This window comes from Pteropus medius, unplaced genomic scaffold (genome assembly GCF_902729225.1).
Source record: "Pteropus medius unplaced genomic scaffold, Ma_sr-lr_union100, whole genome shotgun sequence".
Classification (NCBI taxonomy): domain Eukaryota; kingdom Metazoa; phylum Chordata; class Mammalia; order Chiroptera; family Pteropodidae; genus Pteropus; species Pteropus medius.
The window spans coordinates 12,784,489-12,809,379 of NW_024354503.1; the positions used below are offsets into that span (position 1 = coordinate 12,784,489).

A 24,891-nucleotide genomic window follows, 5' to 3' on the forward strand; every position below is an offset into this window, starting at 1 on the left:
ATATAGTATGCTAGTAGTGATATGTGCTAAAGAGAAAAAGTGAAAGCAGGCCAGGATGAGGGGGCAGGAAGTGGAATTTTCAATAGAATGGCCAGAATAGCCCTCATTGAGAAGATGGCATTTCAGAAAAATTTCAGAAGCCTTCCAGAAACCTTTACTGAATTCCTCCAATGAGCAAGGCACTATGTGGAAGCCTGAGATTTCCAGAATAGAGCTTCCACACTAGTGAGAAGACTGTCACGTCAACCATAGTATAATAAATGTGAGAGGATCAAAGAAAATGGGATGCCAGTAGGCTTTGTGAATAGAGAACTAACTTTCAGTGCTATGTGAATGTGCCCTGGGCCATCCTCATCCTCATGTCTCTTTAGCCCTCCCCTGGTCTTTTCAACATGGTCTCGTAGCCTTTAAAATTGCCTACGGTGCTGAGATGGTAACTCTGGAAAGTATACATTTATTTGGAAGTTATAAAGTGTAATTCTCTGGGGTTCTAGGAACCTTGAGGGTGTTAGGGGATAACCATTGGTCTAGAACTATTGGTGTACCTTCTCCACTCAGTAATACACACTGTCACTGTTGAGCTGGAATTCCTGCAGTAGAAACACACCAGGCAGGCCAGGGAAAAAGTGATTTCAGTTGAACTATCTGTTGACAATTCTCATCATTTGGCTCTTTGGACATGAAAACAAGCCAATCTTGGAGTCACACAGCTTCCTCAGATGTCACACTGCTATTGATGCGCTGCCTACTTCGCACATTGTCTATCATCATTTTGCACACCACGGCCCCGCTCTGTAACACACTGGCTCCATTCACAGCTCACTTTCAGTACTGCCCCTCACAGTGCCTACAGAGGCTCCCTCTTGACCACCTCAGCAACATGTTCTAAGCACCTCGACTTACCAGCCCTACAGTGGGGATCACGACCAAAAAGGCCTCCAGTTAAAAACAGGACTGTCCCCTGGTTGTGGAAGCCAATGATGAATTCACATTTCCTCGACAGTCAGCTTCTTACTACATTTCTTGTGTAATAAATTGTTTCGGCTGAGTTCAATGCCTTGATTAGCTCACGAACCAACATAAATTTTGATTCTGGTTTTGGCTCCTCTCCAACAGATGTCTAAGGAGAAATATTTTCAGTTCTGTGGCTAACAGAGAATCATGTTGATTCCTGAATAAATTTCCCATGTAGCTGAACTTATATAGCCGATTAGTTGAATTTAATTCATAATGATACCTTCCCAATGAAAGGTCTGAGTCTTCCTTTGAAGTTATAAAAGTGTAAAATTGATCTATGTTTGAAATCTAATGAAGTAAAATCAATCAAGCAGATGTCTTAGTGAGTGCCCTCTTCGCTTATGTTTCCCAGAAAGCAGAACCTGAAACAAAAGCTTAAGCGTAAGTGTTTTACTGGAGATTGGGGGGTGGAAAGCCAAGGTGTGGGAGTAGAAGCCAGGTGGGTGAAGCAGGGAAGGTAGGGAGGCCAGTCAGTGGGTAGTGGAGCAGACCTCTGCTCTGGTGACTGGTTGTTAAATTCCACGGAAAGCCTAAGAAGCTGTATGAAATATGGTACAGAACCTCTGTCAAGGGAAAGGAAAGGAGACACATTTGCCCATTGGCTTCCAGCCACCACGGGCCCAAGTTTCTTCCACAGATTGTTAACTCCCCTGCATTTTGGGGTTGTGCATGCATGAATACCAAGTATATTGTGGGGGTACCTGCCTCTCTGTCAGCGGAGAAGGCTGGAATGGAAAGAGACAGGCACTGAGGTGAAGCAAGGCCCTCAGATTGTACACTGCATGCAACTGAGCAGAATCCACACAAAACTGGTTAGTGCCGCAGGAGCTATAAATAATAAGAGATTGGTGGGGCCGAGAGGGTATGAAGTGAAGCACTACACGTATCTAACGCAAAATTGGATACTCGCGACTATTTAACATTTATTTATAGTTCTCTTTGTTCTAAGAAAGGAATAAGGTTGTTCGCACACCCACCATTTGTGCGGCACTGTGCTGAGACCCTCTTCTAAATCTGGTCAGAAAACTGCAGCAACTTCTCAGGGAGATGTTGACTATTGCCTTTATCAAAAGCATGGGGATGGTATCAGTACAAGGCCCAATGTAGGTCTGATTTGTTTGATGGTTGCTACTGTTACTTTCTCTCAAGAAAAACTCCTCCCACCAACTTCGATTATAAGTCCTTGATTATTGCCTCCCCGTTACTCATTGCCAGAGCATCCCATGAGTTTCCAGCAGCTTCGGCACCACTGTGCTTCTTCCCTTCTGACCTCTCAACGTTTTATCTCCCCTGTGCCTGAAAAAGAATTTGTTAGCATTTTCCATGCCTGTCAAATACATAGCTTTTAAATGGCTTCTGGGCTTCTTGAGTTTAAAAAGGTAAGATTTGGGGTAGGCAAATATTACTTAAATAAGACACACAAAGCACTAACCATAATAAAAGCACTAACCATAACTGATACGCAAACAAGACACACAAAGCACTAACCATAACTGGAATTTATTAAAAATTAAGTACTTGCATTTACCAAAAAGATACCACTCAGAATAAAACAACAAGTCACAGACTGGGAGAAGATATTCACAATACATATATCCGACAAAGGACTCATTTCCAGAATTTATCAAGAAATCCTAAAAACCAGTAAGACAAGCAATCCAATTAAAAATCAGCAAAGTACTTAAACAGACATTTTAAAAAAGAAGATACTCAAATGGCCAAAACCATTATTTATCAGGGAAATGCAAATTAAAACCACAATGAGATACCATTACATAGCTGACAGAGCGGTTGAAAAGCAAAAAGACAGTCAATACCCAGGGCTGGCAAGAATTAAGAACAACTGGAACTCTCATTTATTGCCTGTGGGAAGGCAAATTGTCACAAATGCTTTGGAAAATTGTCTATAGTGTCTTCTAAAACTAAATATATGTCTACCCTACAATCTAGTAATTCTGCTTCCCTAGAGAAATGAGTGCTTATGTCTACCAGAAAACGTGCCCAAGAACATTTATAGCAGCCTTATTCATAATAGTCCTAAAGGGAAAAATACCTAAATGTCCATTATTGGGAGAATGGATGAATAAGTCTAGATACATTCACACGACAGAACGCTACACAGCAATATAAAAGAATAAGCTACTATACGCAACATGGAGAATTTCACAATTATAGTGTAGAATAAAAGAAGACGGATTTTAAAAGTACATATTTATTATTCCATTTGCATAAAGATTAGGAACATGCAAAACTAGTCTATGGTGATAGACATCAGAATAAGTGGTTACCCCAGGGAGTGGGGAAGGTGCTTATTGTCTGAAAAGGAACAGAACAGTGCCTTCTAAGGTGCTGGAAACATCTTATATCTGGACCTGGGATATAGTTACATTGATTGTGATTATACTACAAAAATTCACTGAGCTATATGCTTAAGATTGCACATTTTATAATTGTATATTATGGCTTGATGAAAATAAGGGTTAAGGCTGAGAACAGAAAGTTGATGTCTCCCTACCCTTCCACCAGGATAGGCTCTAAGACCTCATTGTCAAGTGAGAAAAGAAATAGCACCATGATGAGATTGGAAATTATTGAATAAGACAAACACTCAAATTATTGAATAAGACATAACCTGGTCTTAAGATTTTAAGTCTTTACTAATTAGCCATGTAATCCTACAAAGTAACCTATTTAGGTCTCAGTTTCCCAATCTGTAAGTGGCTGACTGCTGAGGATACCTATGTCCTCTCAAATCACAAGATCCCAGTGACTACCTTCCCATCCAAGGCCATTATGAAGATACGTATCCTGTGTTGGTTCTGCTCTGCTGAACGATGCCGAGGAGCACAGAGCCCCAAGCCGAAGCCTGGATATAGCTTGGAAGTCTGCACATTCTTTTTAGAGCTCTACCATGGCTCTAGATTGTGTAACGGCCAACCCTGCTGTGAAACTGGCAATAGGTTGCTGTAGTTCCTGCGCCACCACCAGAGGGATCATGAGTATTCTTCCAGCCCCTCACTGAATCATCTCCAGTCGTGGAAACCTGCACCCAATAGTGCAGTGAATTGGTGACTGATGCACTTTGGGGGTTAACTTGACCCGGGTTTGAAACCCCGCTCTAACACTTACTGCCTCCAAACCTTCAGCCCTCAAACCTTAATTTTCTCTAAAATAGGATAAGTCACCACTAGTTCAGAGTTGTTTTAGGCAGGGGTCCCCAACTCCTAGGCTGCAGACTGGTACCAGTCCATGGTCTGTAAGGAACCGTCTGCACAGCAGGAGGTGAGGGGTGGGCCAGCAAGTGAAGGTTCACCTGTATTTGCAGCTGCTCCCCAGCATTAGCATCGCCACTTCAGCTCTACCTCAGATCATTGGGCATTAGATTCTCATAGGAGCAAAGGTCCCTGGTGCCAAAAAGGTTGGGGACCACTGGTTTTAAGGATTAAATGAGATAAAGTATGTCAAAGCCCTTAGTAGAGCTTCTCTCACAGCCAGTACTCAGTAAAGTGCAGCCATTATTCTTAGTGTAGTCAGTACTTGCTGTCCCCACCATCAATGCCCCAAGTTTCAGTTGATATCATGTTTAGTTATAAAATAGCTTCTTAGTTTTATAAAGTAGTAAAGCAGGACAGAAACTTAGAAACGATCTTGTCATCACCAAGGATTCGTTAAGATCCTTTTGGGTTGCAAACAATAGATGCCGAAATGCTAGCTTAAGCAAAGAGGGCAATTTATCGAGAGGATGCAGGAGGAGCTTGTGCAATCATGGAAAACGCTAAACAATAAGACTGCAGAGTGGCAGAAATCCGGACCACGCTGTGGGCAGCAGGGTTTGCGGATCCTTTCTTGGTCTTCATTAATGTGACTCAGCTCTAATGTCTCCCAGTACAGGGACTCAACATGTCACTCAACGTCTAATACAACATCTTTACCCAACCTAGCCAAAACAGAGATCTGGGTTTAAAAAACAAAACAAAAAACCTACTCTTCCCACAATCTTCCCCATGTCAGGAAATTGTACTATCAGCTACCCAGTCGTTCAGGTCACAAACATAGATAGCAGTCTTTCTTTTCTTTCCCACACTCTCCATCTCAGCAAATCCTATTGATTTCACCTCCAAACTCCTCTTCTTAACCCCTGCACTTTAACCTTAGTCCCATCACCTTCCTCCCGGACACTGAGGTCATTTCCTAAGAGGCCCCTTACTTCCACACTTGCTCTTACATAATCTAGAGTGATCTTTTGAAACCACAAATTGGGTCATGTACTTTATACACAAAATCTTCCATTGGCTCCTTGTTGCTCTTAGAAATAAAATCCAAATGCATCGCCATAGACTACAAGGCCCTACATAACTTGATCTATTTGTCTAAACTCATCTCTATTTTACTCACTTCCTATTTATTATGCTTCAGGCCTTACTGGTCTGTTTCTGCCTAGAATGATCTTCCCTAGATTTTCTATCTGATTAACTCTTCTTTACTTTCTTCCTAGAGATGCTTTGCTCACCACCCAACTTAAAGTAACTGCTCCCTTACTCAGACACTCTGCATCACTTCACCAGTTTTATATTTTCACCATTACATAGGATCTAATGTTTTCTTATCTATCTGTTGGTTGTCTATATCTCCCAGTAGAATGCAAGCTCTAAGAGGATAACATCTTTGTCAGTCTTGTTCAACAGAGACTAGAACGGTGCCCTTGTAGGCATGAATGAGTGATGGAATGAATGAGCAAATGTGTTAAATTGGTTGTGAAATATTAAATGCCAGAAAGGATCCGATTGTCCCAGCTTGGAGGGTACAAAGTCTACCCCTGAACCATTCACCTCTGGCCAAGGTCCCAGGGCCCCTGAGCATAGGCGTGGCTATCTGGAGGCCCCTTGCTGTGTAGCTTTGCCGCCCTAACAGCCATCCTAAGAGGGCTTAGTCCTCATTTTACGGCTGTAGACACTGAGGCCCAGCGTGAACAAGGGGCATTCTCAATTATTGAATCCTGTCATTTTCTATGTTAGCAGAATGTGATTCATCTGTTCTTGTTTGAACATCTCTACATCTTTGTCTTTTTAAAGCAATGGTGTTAACTACATGTTGATAAATATTTTCCTTCATTTACTCCTACTCTTTTTTAACATTAGTGTTGCAATTCTCATTTCCTCCTACAAGAATGAAATATGACCCAGATTTCCCAGATTTTCATTATTGAACAAGATGTTGCAGCTTTCCCACACTAGTTTCGGTCCACCCTCCCTTTGGCACTTTTGATTTTTTTAAATGTTGATAGAGCCTTGCTGTTCATTTAGTCACAAAAATCTTTAGATAGCTATCTGATTTGTTTTATTTTGTTTGGTTTTGTTTTAATTAAGGCCTAGCATTAGCTGGCAAATTCTGAAAATAGAATCTCATTTTAGTTTCTTCTTCTAATTAAATAGCATCTTTAGAATGTGGTCATTTAATAGTGAAATATGTGACTACTCAGTAGTGACAAGAATTCAAATTTGATTTTAGCTAGTTAGAATTCATATACAGCTTTCAGTCTCACATTCCCGTCGACAAATTATTCTTTATCTGAACTCTATCCAAAAAAATAAATACCTTAACATATGCTTTCTAAAAATAAAATAAAAAGATGTTAATAAATTTGATATAGTATCTATACAGCATATGTAGTAGGGTATTAAGTAAGATAATTCAGTTTTATTTCCTAGTCTTATTTCTCAGTGTTCCATGAGTTTTTCAGTAGGGAGATAGAGAGTTAGAGATAAGAGATTTAGATATAGAAGTGATTCTTATAGATTTTAATTTTTTATGTATTCACTTGTATGATAATAAAACTTTAATATAGCAACTCCAGCTTTTTCTGATTAGCGTTTGCATGTTATTTTTCCCCCCATTCTTTGACTTAAAACCTATATATGACTTTATTTAAAGTGAGTGGATTTCTTGGTGGCATATAGTTGGGTGTTGCTTTTTTAACCAATCTGCTAATCTTTGTCTTTTAGTTCATTTTTTTAGATAATTTACATTTAATGTAATTAGTGGTATGGTTGGCCTAAAGTCTACTATGTATCTAGTTGTTTCCTGTTTGTTCCATCTACTTTTTTTTTTCTTTTTCCAACTGCTTTTAGAATAATTGAGCATTTTTTTTAACTCCACTTTACCTTAACTTTTGGCTTCTTTTAATATCTTTTCCAAATTTTTACTATTTGCCCTAGAGTTTACAACATGCATACAATATATACCTTTAATTAATTAGTATATCTTCATATGTGATAGAAATGTAATATAATTAGATTCTGTATCTTGGTATGATCACCTTTAACGAGCTGAGCATTGAAGCTGTCTTTCAGTTCCCATACTTATATTTTTCTTAATATTTATATTTATAATTATAATAATAAATAACAATTAGGAGCATTTACTGTGTGCTAGACACTATTTTGAGAACTTTCACATTTATTGACTTATTTTATTCTTAAACAACCCAGTGTGGATAGGTCCTATTTATTTATCTCCATTTTACAGACAAGAAAGATGAAAGAAGTCAAGTAACTCACCCCAGGTTGCAAAGCAGTAAGTGGCAATACTACTTTTATTTTAGGAAAAAAGAACAGCATAAGATTTAATCTATAAAACGAGGGAGGGGAATAAAGGCTTCTTATTTTCTCAAATTTTCATGCAAGAAAAGGAGGAAAAGCTGTTTTCAGGACAGATAGTAGTGATGAGCCACAGAGAAACAACCATGTGCGGAGAAACCAGCACTCCGTTAGTGCTGTAAGCCATTTGCTCACTCGAACTGTACTGGTTTTGTAATTTGTATCTAATTTGAACATTTGTGTGTGTGTTTTAAAATAATTTTATAAGAGCTTTAAGGGCAAGGTAGTTATACTTAGTTCTACATTCATGCATATTTAAATAACATTAAAATAGAAATGATTTAAGTCAAAACTAGAGTCTTTGAGAATTTTCCCCTGTATACATACATGGTCTATGGCCCCTTCAGGTCAAAGGCACACTGGCCTCCAGAATGTGATGGCATTGTGTCAGGTTCCCTGATACTGCTGAAGTGTAGATGAGTAGTTCAAATGCTTATCTACTTTATTTTTATTTATGTATTTATTTAATGCCTACAGCATCTGGCATTCTTAGGTGATCTTTCATCCAAGTACTAACCAGGCCCAACCCTGCTTAGCTTCTGAGATCAGATGAGATCAGGCACGTTCAGGGTGGCATGGTCGTAGACTGCTTATCTACTTTAAATTGTAAGCTTCATGCAAAAATTCTTGAAAAGAATGTTGAGTTACTTATATCAGTCCGAGTTTTGTTGAAGGAACTTTGTTTTACTGTTTTCAGGCATGCGTAGAGTCTTGCAAAGAGGCTTCTGAAGGCCTCTGGTTCCAGCCTGGATCTATATAGCAAGTGACCCACCATCTTTCCAAGGCTCACCTTTTCTATCAAGTGGAGATGGGGCCTACCCTGCAGGGTTACTATGATATTGAATGTGATAACGTAAATTAAATATTTGATGTAGAGTAGGTACCCAAGTGATAACATTATTACTGCTGTTGCTGAGAGCTGCATCTTCTCTGTTAATAACTACAAATCCCAAAAATGTTTGCATTAGAGGGACCAGTACTGGTGCTGTTGAGAGCCATATGCATTGATGATATAACCCAGAGAAACCAGCTTTCATAAAGTCACTACACTTAGGTTCGGATGATGTTTTGGTTTCTGCTACAGACTGAATGTATATGTCTCCCCAAAATTCGTATAATGAAACCTAATTCCCAATGCGATGGTATTTGTTGATGAGGACTTTGGGATGTGCTTAGTGTGGAGACCTTATGAGTGGGATGAGTGGGATGAGTGGGGTCTCTTATAAAAGACCCCAGTGAGCTCTTTCACCCCTCTGTCCTGTGAGGACACAGGAGAAAAAACAATCATCTATGAACCAGGAAGCAGACTCTCACTGGGCACCAAGTCTACCGGCACCTTGATCTTGGACTTTCCAATCTCCAGAACTGTGAGAAAAAAATTTCTGTTGTTTATAAGCCACCCAGTCTGCCATACTTTGTTATGGCAGCACAAACCAACTAAGACTGTTTCTATTCTTTTTCAAATTGGGTAACTTTTTAAAGGGCATCTGCGACTGTGTTTAATTTGAATATTTGAGAAAGTAAGAGAGAATCTACTGCATGTAAAAATTGAGGCATTACCACAGAATAAAGTTTAAAATCAATAAGCCCAAGCCAGACCTGAGGGAGCATGGTACTTGACTTGCTTGACGTTGCCCTCATGCTGTCCCCAGTCTAACAACATTATTTTTAATTAGTTGAACGTTGACATGGTGCTACTGCCCTACCATCAGCAACATCTATGACACTTACATAAAATTAGTCTGTTTACAGCTAGGAGTAAAAGTCAGCTAAGTTGGGAAAGCGTGTAAAATATCTCACAGCATTGAAGGCAAGGTATTTAATAAATTAATTAATTTTAGTATTTTTATTCTCTTGTAAGCTGCCAAGAGGAAAATTGCAGTTTGAAACCACAATATTAATGTTAGGCACTCTGCCACTGAACAATAGAATAGACTTTGTAATGCAACTACGTAAATTAACAAATCTCTTCTGGTGTATGCTGGGCGTTTGGGATTTGACTAAAGCTTTCAAACCAGATAGACTTTGGTGGAATATCGAGCAGGTAAAATTTCTTTCAAGGTGTTGCACTTCTCTTTGCACTCACTTTGTTCCATCTTTTGGGGGAAGTTCTCACCTCAGACTATCAGTTTTTTCCCTATCCATTCTCTCTATAAAATGTTTTCAGGATAAAAGAATGATAGCCAAGTGATTTTCACAGAATATTAGGATTTATTTTTTTATTGTAACCACTGCTAGTGGGAAGCATTCTGAAAATGTGTTACATACTTCTTTGTCTTACTAAATAGTATATATAAATGAAAAAAATAGAGTTTTCTTATCAACTCAAAGAATTAGAAACTGTTCTCTCTCTTTCTATCAGAATGATTAGATCCATAATGATAAATGTTTAGAATGCATAGACAAGGTCACATTTAATTTGGCCTTTCTGTGCCTCCACCTGTAGAAAATCCTAGCACTTCTTAGCATTTCTTCTCTACATTACTTTTTTTTTTTTGGTTGATTCTACCCATCTGGACTGTTCAGTGGTTATCAGCTTTGGCTTGGTTAGCACTTCTGCACCCTCTAGGAGGTAAAGGAAAGGCATTGATTGTATGTAACTCTCACCATTCCAGGGCTAAGGATCTGTATTCTGATTATTCTCTTTCTGAAAATAGGCTCACTCTTCCTCCTTTCCTCTGAAGTGACAGAGGCTGTACCTTCTCATCTTAAAGGCCTGGCAGAGCTCATGCTGAGTCAATCAGTGTCTGCAGAAGCTTTGCACTGAAATCCTTTCTTGCAAAATTGGATGCCCCACCAGGGTGGCTGCTGCAGTGAGAGGGTGCCAGTTCTGCAGAGCCAAGCAAGTTCAGGTTCAGGCCCTTAAAACATAATAAAGGGATACTACAAGTAGCACCAAGCTTTTATCACAAGATTCTCTTGAAGAGAGTTTAGAAATGAGGAAAAAAATGTAGAAGAGTTTTCATTCTAAAGAAAGAAAATGAAGGAATTTAGAGTATTTTTGGTGGATGCATCAGAGGGTAATGGAAAGAGACAGGATTTGACTTTTTCAAGTCCTAGCTTTGCATCTTCTCTGTATGGTTAGTCTTACTAGTTACCTATGTGGCCAGTTCAAAGCAGAAAATGGTAGTGGGAAAGATTTACAGTTAGATACATATTTTTTAATTTACTGCATAAGAAGATGCTTCAGTGTTGGAATGAATCTCGTCATGGTTGGTAATTTCTTTATGCCATTTATCTTTTCTTGGAGATATTTAGAACATCATAAATACCCATTTAGAGAATATTTATATACAAATAAGAGGCCAAATGGTGGGTCAGATGGCCTCTGGGTATCATATGACTTTATTACATGCTACTCTTCCTCCCTCTATTATGATTTAATGTTTAATGATGTATAGTGATACAAATTATTTTAAATTTTAAAAATTTATAATAAAATATGAACTTTAATTAGATACAAAGAATTATGTATTAAGTAAATGCAACATTAAGGAAAAAGAAGCATTAGCATCTATTTGTTTATTATCTTCAAAGATATGTTCAAAGTCAAATGAGATTGACTAAGGACTAATTAAACCTTTTGCCTAGTGTAATTATTTTTAAATGGAAAGGGACTGTTTGATTCCAAAATGTGCCTTCAGAGAAAGCAAGAAGTGTCCCCAGGTGACATGGCATTACATTCCAGCAAATGGCCCTCCACTTTCTTGACTCAGAAAGCTAGTATCATCAGTATTCCAAAAATGGCTCAATCTCTTTAGACCAGGGGTCCCCAATCCCTGAGCCACAGACCAGTACAGGTCTGGTCTGTGGCTTGTTAGAAACCGGGCTGCACAGCAGGAAGTGAGCAGCAGGTGAGCAAATGAAGCTTCATCTGCATCTGCAGCCACTCCCCAGAGCTAGCATCACTACCCCAGCTCCACCTCAGATCATCAGATCAGGCATTAGATTCTCATAGTAGCACCGGTCCCTGGTGCCAAAAAAGTTGGAGAACACTGCTTTAGACCCCATGCATACTCGTAAGAGCCTGATGTATAAACCAGAAGGCCATTTCACTAACCTGCAGTGAGAAATAGAACCACCAAAGCAACTAGGTATTCACATGCTCTGGCCAGCTTTTCATGTAGGGAGATTAACATGGCAGGCCAGAGATAATCCCAAGATTGCTTGGTGATCATAGAACCAGAGCAAGAGCTATGTGTTTAATGGCTTAGTGTTATGGCTACTGTGTTCATTTGCTAAGGCTGCCATGACAATGTACCATAAACTGAGTGGCTTAAAAAACAGAAATGTATTGTCTTAGAGTTCTGGAAGCTATGTCAAGGTGTCAACAAGATTGCTTTCTTCTCAGGGTTGTGAGAGAGAATCTGTTCCATCCATATCACTCACTTAGCTTCTGGTGGTTTGCTGGCAATCTTTGACATTCCTAGGCTTGAAGGAGTATCATCCCAATATCTCCCTTTATCTTCACATGACATGAACTATATCTGTATATCTGTATGTGTATGTCTCTAAATTTCCTCTTTCCCTAAGAACACCAGTCACATTGGATTCAGGCCCACCCTAATAACCTAATTACATCTTGACTACCTCTCTAAAAGTTCTGTCTTCCAAATAAGGTCACATTCTGAGGTGCTGGGGGTTAGAACACCAACATATATTTTGGGAGATACACAGTTCAACCCATCATAACTGTTATGTATCCTTTTCCGTATTTGGGGATACTTACAGGAGACCCCGGACCCTACACAGTGCTGGGAGGGACAATCAAACCCTTATTAATTCCTGTGGGGCATGCTGTTGACCTCATTTTGAAAGCAACAGCTTCAGATATGTTCAAGGTTATATCCAGGGCTTCAGATTGGGGATACATTTTAGTTATGTGTCTTATATCCAGGCTATTAGGTAACTTTCCACAATTTCATCTTTAAAAGAACTCCTGATTTTTAACTTTTGGGGGTTATGGCCTTGTTTTTATCCTTGTATAATTAATTTAAACAATCCTATTCTATTCAACATTTAGGTGGCTTTCGATGTCTCACTATGATAACACCACTTCAGCAATAATAGCTAACATGTATGGAATGCTTACTCTGTTCTAGGTACTTACTACTCTTAAATATTCTACATGTATTAACTCATTTATAATTCTCATGACAAGATAAAAGGCCCATTCAATATCCTACTCATTTTTTTACAGATGAAGAAACTGAGACTCAGAGGGGTTCAGTGTGATAGAAGCAGGATTTACACTCAAGAAGTTTAGCTCCAAAGTCCTTGTGCTATATACCATCTCCCTGCTTCTTAGCTGTATGATCTTAGGCAGGTCATTAAGTTAAGCCAATATGTGAAAATAGGGATATAACAGGACCTACCTGGTAAGATCGTTTGCGTCTTGGAACAATAACTGCCATGTAGTAAGTGCTCAATAAGTGTTAGCAAAAACAACTCCTTCCTCTCTATATATCTCCCCCACCCCAAGTGGAGAAACTGGAATACAAACAAAAGCAGTCTGACTCCAGGGTATTCTTAACCATTGCACGAGAGTTAGCCTGATGGTCAATGAGAGTTGCCTTTAATAAACATTTGCCTTATTTCTTTACATTATCTTACTTCCTTACTTCCTTCCCTCCTTTTCATTGGAAGAAGTATTTCTTCACTGTGTTTGGATCCTCTCTCCTGCTGCCTTCCTGGATCCATCACTATCCTTACTCCTGAATCTTCAAACCTTCCTTCTCCCCTGGCTCCCTCCTCTCAATCTGCAAGCTCAGGTTTCTCCATCTTAAAAACAGGTGCACTTTTGAAGCCATGCTCCCTCTGGCAACTTCCCATCTTTTTTCTTCTTTTCACTGTTAAGGGTCTTTAAATAGTAGACTGTTTTCTTCTGCTTTCTCGTCTCACTTCGACTTGCTGCAATCCTGCCTCCATCCTCTGCCTATGGAAACTGACTTTGCTTTTTGCCAGCTGCAATGGACACTGCTCAGTCCAAATCTTGGCCCCGCCTCAGCCTTCACACAGGTGACTCCTCTCTACTTCTTGAAATGAATTTCTCCCTGGGCTTCTGTCAGGCTCTTTTTTCCTGATTTTCTCTTCTCTAGCTACTCCTTACCTTCATTCTTATCTTCTCCGTTTCTATTCTTCCCTTCAAAGTCCGTCTTCCCAGATTCTATCCTTAGCCAGCGCTCAACTCTGTTCCTAATATCAAATTCTGAGTTCAAATTTCTCGTAATCCTGACAACTTCCATGTCTGTCTCTTAGGCCCAGACCTGTTTCATAAGGCCCAGATCTGTAGAGGGAATTTACATGTTTATTCCTTATACGTTTATTAGACATCGCCGCATGGTAATTCCAAAGGCATAGCAAACAAAAACTTGTTCAAAGTGGACTGTTTCTTATCTTTATTCCTGCGAATCAATCAGCTGTTCCTCCAAATTCAACGAGAACCTGGGAGCCACCCAACTCTTCTTTCCTCTTCTGCCCCTATTCTAAGCAATGTGGATTTTTCTGAGAATCCTTCCTCCTTGACATCCTTTGAAGACTTCTTTTCTTCCCCATGCTTCTGACATAAACTTGGCCCAGGCCCACACCTTTTCTCCTTTGGGTTATTACAGCAGCCCCTGAATGTCGCTCTACTCTCTTCATTCTCTGTCACCCTCTAGTTCAGCCTCTACATCATTGAAAAATTAATATTGCCCTTCTTAAAAATAACTTTAAAACATAAAAATGATATATGCTTATGCTATTTCTCTTTTTGCTATTTTTTTTAAACCTTGGGAAATGCTTTGGAAACATAATGAAGAAAATGAGTTTTTAATCATTTTAAAACTCAGGTATTACAATTATAAACATATGGATGCATTTTCTTCCAGTTTTTTCTTAAAGCATGTATAGTTTTTCTAATCGTCATTAGGATCATGTCCCATTTTATTGCTCGATTTCTTCACACAACACATAGTGCATTATCCCATATCATTAAAAATTAGTTTAAAATATTACTTGAATGGCCACAGTGTAGTCTAGAAAATGAAACAAGTGAGCCATAATTTAACCTGCCTCAATCGTGGAGCATTTAGATTGTGTCCATTTTTTTTTTTTATCATTTTAATTAACACTAAGTGAACAACTTTGTGCTTAAATCTGTTAGTTTTACCTCTTATTATTTCCTTGGAATCAGTTGCTGAAAGTGAAATTATTGGGATAAAGAATATGAGTATTTTTTATGTTTTTGATATGTTTTACCCAATTGTTCTCTAGAAAAGAGGGAACAAATTATTCTATCTGTAATGCATGTCTCATTCACATATGCCAGAATTGAATATCCACATTTAAATGATATATTTTCTGATTCAGTAATTGAAAAATGAAACTTTGGTATTTTCTAAATAAAGTTGAATCTGTTTTTATATGTTTGTTAATGATAGCTATTTGTTGTTTTGTAAATAGTCTATTCATGTTCTTAGTTTCTTTTTATATTAAGGTTTTAGTTATTCTATTTATTATTATTGTTGTTGTTGTTGTTGTTGTTGTTGTTATTATTTTGCATGAGTGAGCAGTCATTCTGAAATGTAAACCTCGCTTAAAGATCCTTCATTGTTCCCTATAACTCTCAGGGTAAAGTTGAAATCCCCTAGGTTGGCACACAATGCCTCCTATTATTTTGCCCTTGACTGTCTGCCCTTTCTGCACCAAGATGCACACAATACACCACAGGCTATTATGAACTATTTCCAGTTCTTAAAATAATGTATTTGTTCTTTATGCCTCATGTCTTTTCTACATGCTCTTTTTTTCAGCCCAAATAACCATTCTCTACCTGCCTCCTCTTTTGCCTAGCAAACTCTCATTCACCTTCAGATTCACTGGGAAGTTACCTCTCCTAGGTGTGAACTGCTCTTTACCTCTTAGTCTGAATTATGTGTCCCTCTTCTGTGCTGTTATAGCATCTGGGAAAGCCTCTCTCATAGCTCTCACCACCTATATTGTCTTTCCTATTCACAAAGAGGGCAAGTCTTTTATTTCTGCTTCCCCAGGGCCCAACACTAGCAGATAGGAGCTACTCCATAAAGGTTGAAGAAATAGAGAGTAGAATGAATGAAACTGTTATCTTCATTTAAAAAGGCTGTATTTGCTCAGGAAGTTTATTCCAATTTGAATTTCTTACTTGAATATTATAATAATGTGTTTTGGCCCTTTGTCTGTCCAAGTAGGTAGAGCTATAGTATTTTCTAATCTATTAAAGCCCTTATTTATAGAATGTATGGTTGCCATATACGTACTGTCTATACTTCCCTCATAAAGTTGTAGAAAAAAAAATTCGGCATGATTTATCTTAAAAATTCATTTACTATTAAACACAAAGAATTGGAAGTTATAAGTTCTTGTGTTCAGTTATCATAGCATTTGATTTCTCAACTTAATTCTAAGCAGAACACAGAGAATGGCAGGATGACAGGATGATGGATGGATGGATGGATGGATGGATGGATGGATGGATGGATGGAAAACATATCTAAAGTTTATTTGTTGAATAGAGAACATGTTCACTTGGAAAAGATAAATTTATCTATTGTCTTAGTTCATCCAGGCTGCTGTAACAAAATACCATAAACTAGGCAGCTTATAAACAACAAATATTTATTTCTCACATTTCAGGAGGCTGGGAAGTCTGAGAATATGGCATGAGCAGATTTGGTATCTGGTGAGAGCCTGCTACTTCACAGACAGCTGTCTTCTCTCTGCAGCCTTCCATGGCAGAAGGAGACTAGGGAGCTCTGTGGGATCTCTTTTATTATAGACCCTAATCTCATCGTGAAGGCTCCACTCTCATGACCTAAGCACCTTCAAAAGGCCCCACCTCCTAATACCACAACACTGGGCATTAGGTTTCAACATATGAATTTTGGGGGGACACAAATAATCAGACCGTAGCATTCTATTATCTAAGAATGCTTCTATGTCATTTCAGCAACCATTTGAGGTTCAATTAAATTACATACTAAAACAAAAAATAATAAAGAAACTTCTAAAAGGGATGTTGATAAAATTTTGCTGTGCATTTAGGGCAAAAACAAAACAAAACAATCAACTTCAAAGAATCTGTCAAAAGGATAGCATGATAAGAATCTTCCCAAACCAATTAATATTAGGAAGCCAAGATTCACTTTTAAAACATATTTGTTGTGAGGGAAATTGAAATAATAATTGCATGCCCATAATTTACTTGATGAGTTTGCTTAATGATTTGGAGACCAACCAGTCTCTCAAGTAGAGAGCCGGCCAAGTTTGTCAATGCCCACAGCCTCACCTCTTAGCAGCTTTCCAAGCACTACTCTTTTATCTCCTCCTCCCTATAGAACAGGAAACTGGCATTGTACCAGTTGCCTGATGGGCTAATCACAATTTAGTGTAATAAGTTTGCTGATGGGGCAGTTTCAAGAGGTATTTGCATTTTAAGCCCTTTAATTTCAGTTTTAGAGTATAAGAAATTTTAGGCATCAATAAACAGCTAGAAAGATCTGAGCTATTATTGCTGGTTGCTGAATACTGTCTGCTCATTCATACCTCTATGTCTTCGCAAGTGCCAGTCTGTCTGCCTAAAATACCATTCGACACTTCAAATTTCCTCCACGTTCACTAGTGATTCTTCATGGCTAAAGAATGTATGCCACTGTATGAGTAGGGTTTCTTCTTAGGCATGCATAGGGCACAGTAAGTCTACATTTCAGGGACAGGAATATCCTTAAAAGACATTGATAAAAAGAGTCCTAGCAAAGTAAGGCTGCAGAATTGCAGAACATTTCTGGTGATGAATTCAAAAGTCGTTTGGCTTTTGTTTCTTTTTTGAGGTTTTAAAAAGACCATCAAGTGTTTTTATTACTGTCATTTTAGTTGATTTTTTAAAATTTGTTATTGATTTTTAAAAATTTTATTTTTCAATTACAGTTGATATACGATATTATATTAGTTTTAGGTGTACAACGCAGCAATTAGACATTTATATAATTTACAAAGTGATCAATCACCCTAATAAACCTACTATCCATCTGACATCATGCATAGTTATTACAATATTACTATATTCTCCATGCTATACTCTACATCCCCATGACTATTAAGAAATACAAATTGCCAGTTACAAAAATAATCATGGGAAAAGTTTTGTTCTAAGTAAATATGACCTCATCTATGGTGGAAAATATAGAAAATATAGAATTCAATTTTTGTGTCTTTTTTTAGTTATTAAGAAAAAGATGCTAACTATCATTTGATTTCCTTCTTAACTCTAAGGTTTTAATCAAAGCACTGGAATGCCTGGAGCGGGGAATCCCTGAAGCTTATGGTACCTAATTTTAATTCACTGGCTCTGTAGGCAGCCTCTGTGCCTGTCACTGGGCCCAGGTGTTACTCCAGAGCAGCCTCATTTCACACCACACATTTCTCAGCCTAATGAAGGCCCACTCATTCCTTCTCCTCATTTTTCCTCACCCCATCCTTTTCTCCCACCTTTCTTGCTTTCATTTAAGAAGCAAAAATAACACCAATGAAAAAACTGGTTAATTATATTAAGTGTTGTTCAGTTCATCTGGATTCAGCTTTTTTTTACTCTACTATTGAGTTTTTAAGATATAAATAAAAGACTTCCTAGAAACACACTGATTAAATTTCTCCAAATTTTATCATGAAAGGTCTCCTTGTGATTTTCTATCCTTTTCTAGACCTCAAGAAGCCAACTTTCACTTCGCCTGAACATTTAGCTCTTTTGACTCATGAACTTTGGCATGTCTGTTAGATGCAGGGTGTAATTGGGCAACAGTTACTGGGCAGAGCTTTGTGGACCAGTCCTGGTTCGCTTTCTCTTATGTTTTAGGTCGGGGATTATGAGGAAATAGTATATCAATTTTGCCATTCCTCCTGAATTTTAATCAGGATTCTAAATTCCATTCAGAAATTTCATAATTTTCTTCAATGTACAGTTGTCCCTTCAGCAACATGGGTTTGAACTGCACGGGTCCGCTTATAAGTGAATTTTTTCAATAAATGTACAGTCAGCTCTCCATATCCCCAGTGTTTCCGATCCACAGATTCAACTGAACGTGGATTGTAAACAGTATTTTCTATCTGTGTTTGAAAAGCCATGGATGCAGAGGGTCAAGAGTGTGCATTGTTCTACGCCATTTTATATAAGAGACTTAAGCATCCGCGGGTTTTGGTATTCACAGGGGTCCTGGAACCAATCTCTTGCTGATACCAAAGGATGACTCTAGTTAAATTTTGAGGGAGTCAAAGTTATACGTGGATATTTGACTGTGTGGGAGAGGAGTGTGTCACTGCCCCTATTCGCCAACTTGTTCAAGGGTCAACTATAATTTTACTAAATCCTATCATCTTGATCTTGCTTCTATATTTCCTCATACTTAGCTGACTGGATAAGATATAGTTCTCTCAGGTTTCCATCTTCAATATTTTAGTCATACATCTTTGACTAAGCCTATTAACTGGACAGCACCATATTAATACTGCTATAATGTCTCATTTCCCTCTACACCTTCCCTGGATTTGTGAGATATATATTTTTTCCATTTGGGTTTTTACTTTATTATTTTAGATACAACAATTTACTGGTATTTAAGATTGTTCTGGAACAGTAATGGATAGAAAATTTAAGGGGGACTATGAATAATATGAGAGGGGGAGAAAGAGTTATATGCTGCAGTTTCATTTGTCACTGAACAGAATAAACCAACAATAGACAAAGTGGCCTCCTGTAAGCTTCGTTCCAATTTTCTGTATTTTCTCTTTCTCATCATTTATCATCTTAGCACTGATATACCATGTTTACTGCACAAGCTATCATGATTGTTATTTCTATCTACAAAATTGGAATTTCTTTCCTCATTTGCATTAGTTCTGACTCTCCATGCTTTTCCTGAATATTTTGCATGATGGATGGATAAAATTCTGCACTAAGGTACAGGCTAAGACATTGTAGAAAGAGAACTAAGAATGCAGTGAGGAGGAAGCATTCTTTTTTCCACAACGTTCAGAGGTAGCTGGCAGTTCATGGTAGGTCAGCAGCTGTGCTCCACAGGGTCATCTGGGGATCCCAGCAGCGAGCCCTGCCATGTTCCATACATGGCTCTGCTTCCGACTCCAAGGTGGCTGACTGTTCCAGTGTACTCCACTTCCCAGCCTAGGGGAAGGAAAAGAGGACAACCGGGTTGCTTTAAAAATGAGATTGAGAAGTTGCATGTATCACTTCCACTTGCATTTTATGGGTCCAAATTTAGTCACGTGGCTGTACTTAGCTGCAAAGAAGATTGGGAAATGTAGTTCCTAGATGAGTAGCCATGTTCCCAGGTCCTCAGTGTTAGAATCCTAATTATCCAGCATTAGAATTCTCTAATCGGCCTATAATTATCCAGGGTTAGAGGGGGTACAGAAGTAAACTCAAGACCTGTCTTACAGGTAGACAATGGGGACAGCCACCCAGAGGTTATTTCCAGGATCCAGGAAGCTCTTCTCTCCTCATTTACACTACTCGCTCTTTGTTTGCTGGAACCTGGTATCCTGAATGGAGGGGTTCCTCACCAGAGATAGTTTCAGTACTGAGGAAGCTGGCTTAACCTCCAAAAGTACTGCCATATTTACTTACTTATTTTAATTGTTTTATTTAGTTAACTGGTTTTTATTGTTTCTTCATTACAGCCTTTTCTAATATGTGAAGTTCCTCTCTGCCCCAGCTTCCTATTGCTGTAATTTGAGAATGGAGAGCAGAGAAAGTGGTGCTGGAGGCAGAGGGTTTGACTGTAATTTGGGCCAAAATGGAATTTTATGACTTCTGCTGCTTCTTTCTATCATATATTTCTGCTAGCTGTCCTTAGAAATCTGTATAATTGTATAAAGTTACAGCATTTGTGGGAAATGTTTTGCCTTTCTTTTTCCAGCAACAAGAAGACATGCATATTACAGAATGGCTACTTACAATAGCTACTGCTTGTTAATCACATTCTGAATGCCAGGAGTTTCACACAATTCATCTTTAATTCTCACAACAGCCACGTAAAAGAGTATTACATTTTAAAGATTAGAAATCAGTGACGCAAAGAGTGGGTTCCTTACCTAACATCTAGTAAATGGCACAGCCAGAATTTAAGTCCGTCCAACTCCAGAGCTGCCTTTAGAAAAAGTAGGCAAAGAAGACATTTTCCATAGTCAAATTCAAGATGTGGTTATCTTCAAGTAGCTAGAAAAACTTACCAATACACAAGTATTTGTTGAGCATTTCCTAAAGTGGTCTTTCTCTAATTTGACCCAGAGATCACCTACATCAGAATCATCTGGCCCTCATCCAGAACCACTCACTTAGAACCTCCATGTTGGTGACTTGGGGACTGGCATTGTTAATAGCTCTTTTCTCTCAGGTGATTCTTACATTTCCAGAGAATTTTTCAAAGCCCAAAGCAAGTGGCAAATAACTATTGTTCCTCAAAATGTGATCTTGGACCACTAGTATCACATCACTTAGAATGGTTATGTAAAATTCAGAGTGCCAGAATCCATCCTTGGAACTAGGGTAGAGATCAAGATCTATTTATATTTTTAGATATACATTTTATTAAGCATTACATGTTGTCATTAGACACAATTACACTCAGAACTAGTGGTTCAGTTCTGAGTGTAATGTATGTATGTATGTATGTATGTATGTATGTATGTATGTATGTATGTCCTGGTGAAGTTAAAGAAATTAAGACTTGTTCTCTATTAGAGAACCAATAAATATTTGAAAAAGCAAGGCAAATACATATTATTGATTAATAAATAGACACTATAACATAGCATATAATCAAATATCATCTGATTCCAGAAGGAGTAAGTAAGAGAAAAATTCTTGATGTCGAATCAGTTTTTCTTGAGGATAAGTGTCTCAAGATGAATCTTAAAGGGTGGGTAGTTAATACTTTTTCATAGCCAAAATTCATGAAGATTGCAATGGCATATTGTTTTTCCCAAATAAACTACAATAAAGAATAACTTCATCAGCTCTTTAGAGTCAGAGTTCCAGGGATACAGTAACCAGGAGTAGCTAGCACTGAAGTGATGTAGGCTGTAGATGCCACGTGGTTGCCAGCTCTCTCTACCTGATGACTCACTCAGCCTCACTCGGTGCACCAGCCCTGCGTCACTCGTGACTCAGGCTCACACTATTACTCCCTCAGCAAAATTTCAATTTCTCACGTCATAGAGCTTCAGGGCCATTCAGGAATAGCCCAAACTCAAATGTCAGTTTCTCCTTTACCAAGTGTTTGCTACAGCAGTATCTATGGATTCTGATCTATTAAATTTTATTAAAATTAGTTATTTTTCTTTACCAATTTTAAAGTCCATCTTTGCAAATCCCTCCCTTCTAGCCATTTGTGACTTTTTCTCTCCCTCTGGGCCACTGTAAGTGATGGCTACTCCACCAGGACTCAATATCCTTACCCTGGCAGAGTGGCCATCACTCCAGTGGTAGGAACTTGCACGTGCCAGGGACTGGAGTGTGGAAGGGAGGGGCTTAAGAGCCTTTTGACTAAATATTCCAACATTTGTTATAAAAAGTTAATACACATTTCTTTCACACTTTAGTTTATAAAGAGGCAACTCTGATTAATACAATATTATAATCAAATAGAGAAGGGTTCTAACCTCTCAGTTAACCAGGCCAACAGGAAACCAAGGTGTTCCAACTGTAACCAGAGAATTGTGTTAATGGCAACCCATCATCAAGATTGTCGAGTACTGTGGACAGAGAGACAAAGTGGGCTTGGTGAAGACCACACATGCATATCAGGAGGGGAATCAGAAAACCAGGATTCTTGTCCCTGCCCCTGACTTCCTGTAGTTAAGCCACTTTTCCTCTGAGCCAAGGCCAATATCTGAGTCAGTACACCCTGGTACGTCTGAACCTCTTGTTTAAATTATTAAAATACTTTTGTATTTTGGCAAATAGCCTTCACCTAAGCCCCTTGCAAGGCCTCCTTGGCTGCTTTCCTGGAACTTGCTCGATTTCCCTCTGATCCAGTCACTAAAGGCCTACTTCCTGCCCTTCTGATAGAGCAGTGTCCATGAAGAAAAATCCCTGAGTAAGTAGTTTGAGCATCATCCTGCTCCAGGCTTAAGATTTCTTAGCTCTGAAATGAAGGTTTAGATTAGATAATGCCTAAGGTTCCTTCTAACTCTAAAATCCTGGTTTTATTTTACATGTTTCATATTTAGAGGAAAAAACAAGCTTGACTTAGAGCCAGAACTCTGCCTTTGCATCTGAAATTGGCTCTTGGGAAAGAGTGGTAAGCTCTGTTTGCATGGAAGGCCAGGAAGAGCCTCACAGCAGTTCTCTGTCAAGTTGATCTGTAGGCTTTGGCCCATCAATAACTCTCAGTGTAAGATTACTTATGGCGCTGTCATTGTATCATAAAGATGGATGGCTCCTCCGGGGCTCTAGCTCAGTGGTCCACAAAGCAGATTTTGGTTTCATGGTGTAATTTAGAAAGTAAACACAAAACATTTTCAATAGATGAAGATAGAGGGCTTCTTTGCAGAGGAACCTAAGAGTTAAGACTGCATCATTTTCTCCTAATACATCTGTGGGACCTATTTTGAGTTATTAGTAACCACAAGACTAGAGCAGTAATCTAAGTTGCATGTTGGCTATTTAAGTGGTTTCTTTTTGATAAGCATATTCAAATCATTAGGGCAAATGTGAATTATTTGCTCTATAATACACATTTTTAAATTTCCTTTTATTCTATTAAAAAATTTAATTGAAAATTTTGAGAGTTTAGTAGATTCTGGGAAAAAGGAAGTGAATGAGACAGAAATGGCCTCATGCCTCATGGTTCTTCCAGTATATTTGACACTCAGTGAAAGAAAGTTATCATTAAAAATGATAATGAAAGCCAATTAGTTTGGTGGTTAATGGTGCAAACGCTGGAGGACTGCTACTTATTAACTGTGTGACCTTGGTCAAATTAGTTACTTAACCTCTCTCAGCCTTAGTCTCTTTATATGGAAAGTGGGGGCAATAATATTTACCTTACAAGTCTAATAGAATAAAAAGTGATGCCTTTTAAAGCCTTCGGAATAATATCTGATGTATAGTAAGTATTAATACATGATATCTCTGATTATTAGTAAATTAACATCACTAGTAAGAATAGACAGAAAACTAATAAAACAAGAGGAAAATGTTTAGCTCAGTTCTATCCCTTAAGTTCCTTTTGGAGCACATGCTAATCAAAACTGTTTGAAAGCTGTTACATCATCTGGTTTCTCTCTCTCTCTCCTCTCTCTCTCTCTCTCTCTCTCTCTCTCTGTGTGTGTGTGTGTGTGTGTGTGTGTGTGTGTGTGTGTCTCCCCTTCGTTAAATAATTTAAATGTTCCTTCTCACTTATTTAGGAGCCATGACATCTTTCTGAACCATAAAAACTCTTATTCTTTGAATATATTGTTTGAGGAATAGATGAAAACCTATAACTGCTCAAGTATCAGTTGGGAGGTTTGTTTAAAACACGCATTTCCAGAGAGCAACTCCAAAAATCTGTGTTTGTGACAAGCAAAAAAAAGGGATTCTCATGCATAGACTAACTATGGACACAAGTTCGAGAAACTCTGCTCTTGAGAGCTGCCCTTACAAACCTGTGCCTATAAAATAAAGGCAGATGCCATAAGTTGGATATATGTCCAAGGCTGGTATTAGCCAGCATACATCTGTTAAAATATCAAGCTAATTCCTTAGTACCATTTCCAATTAGTTGTTTCCTGGAGTCCTTGGGTCTTCCACCTTGCCTCTTTCATTCCCTCCCACACCAAGCCTCAGATGCTTGACTTTCCCCAGGAAGTTCCCAAGCAATGAGTAACTAAAGAACCTGTTATAGCATGGGCCTCTGTGATAGAGAAGTGACTGAGGTCTGTCTAGAACTGGAACTGGACTGATCGATAAACAGTTTTAACATTGCCCTTGAAAATAACTGATTATAGGGGGAAAATGACAGCTCTGTTTCTGGATGAAACACGCACACACACGCGCGCACACACACACACAACCTACCCCATACCACACCACACATATCCATGCTTTAGCGCACCCATAGACCTCCCTGAGACATCTATAGCTTGATAACCACTTTACTAAGAATCTTTCAGTGTAATTAATACCCAGCTTCTTTATTGAAGGGAA

The 24,891-nt window shown here is 38.5% G+C and overlaps 1 protein-coding gene and 1 pseudogene across 4 annotated transcripts in view; one reads left to right on the top strand and one right to left on the bottom strand.

Moving 5' to 3' along the window:
* RCAN2 (regulator of calcineurin 2) overlaps positions 1-24,891 on the top strand; it is a 233,160-nt gene that overhangs the window by 157,925 nt on the left and 50,344 nt on the right. The gene's annotated exons all lie outside the window — the stretch shown is intronic.
* Positions 8,142-8,260, bottom strand: LOC120596489 (uncharacterized; annotated as a pseudogene).